The sequence below is a fragment of the Heliangelus exortis genome, chromosome 1 (assembly GCF_036169615.1).
Source record: "Heliangelus exortis chromosome 1, bHelExo1.hap1, whole genome shotgun sequence".
Taxonomy (NCBI): Eukaryota; Metazoa; Chordata; class Aves; order Apodiformes; family Trochilidae; genus Heliangelus; species Heliangelus exortis.
In genome coordinates this window covers 121,261,476-121,262,417 of record NC_092422.1, presented here as the reverse complement: position 1 = coordinate 121,262,417, position 942 = coordinate 121,261,476, and positions in this window count along the sequence as shown.

Genomic DNA, 942 nt, shown 5'->3' with positions numbered 1-942 from the left:
CCTGGTTTTACGGGTGAATGTGAGCTCAGCGGTGCTCCTCGGGCACAGATGCTTTTCCCTGGTTCAGAGGAGTGCCTAGCCTCATTCTTGGTGAAGTCTGTGTGACTGTTTTGGGGGGCCCAGTATGTAACAAGCTCTGCAAAGAGACAATTGCTTATACAAGCCTAGGTGTGCAGCCCTTGGACTTTATATCAAAGTGATTTTTTTGGGTTTTTTTGTGCTTTCTTTTTGTTTTGTTTTGTTTTTTTTTTAATATTTCACAGGTGCTAAGTCCTAAGACCAAGCATGTACAAATGAGCTACTTGAAGCAGACTAGGTTATACAATCCCTACACACAATCTAATGCTGTTCAGTAGGTGACATAAATCCCACTGAGACCCCTGCCCCCAGCAGGGTCTGGACAATTAACTCCCACCTACCACCTGTGTCCACAGCTTCATTATTTACAGCTGAATGTGCCACCAAGCGTGTCACCACTCAAGAAAGGTGGCAGAGAAATGCAGCAAGGAGTGGTGTGTTGTGGGAAGGCTGGGCTTGCCCCTTGTGTCTGCAGCCTGAGTTAGAACAACACAGGCATAAAATTCTGTCTTGTGTCTTCTGAGACCACAGACAGACAAACCTAGCGGAGCAGCATTGGTCCAGTATGAGGCTTCCAAGTTGATTTGAATGAGGGGGCATCAGATACATCTGCTTGTAGCCTGCTGCCCTAGGAGGCTTTGGTGAGGGTGATGGGGGCCAGGGTGGCAGGGCTGGGTGTGAAGAAGACAGGCCAAGGAGAGCAGCAAGCTGCAAGCCAGGTGTGAGAGCTGCTGCCCGTTTTGCCTTCTGTGCCTGCTGGTTACAAACCGGGCAGGAATGTAGCCAGCAAGGGCGTGAGCTTCGGGGATAGGAGGCAGGAAGAGCAGTCAGTCCCTTCCGTCTCTCATCCACCTCTCCCAGCTT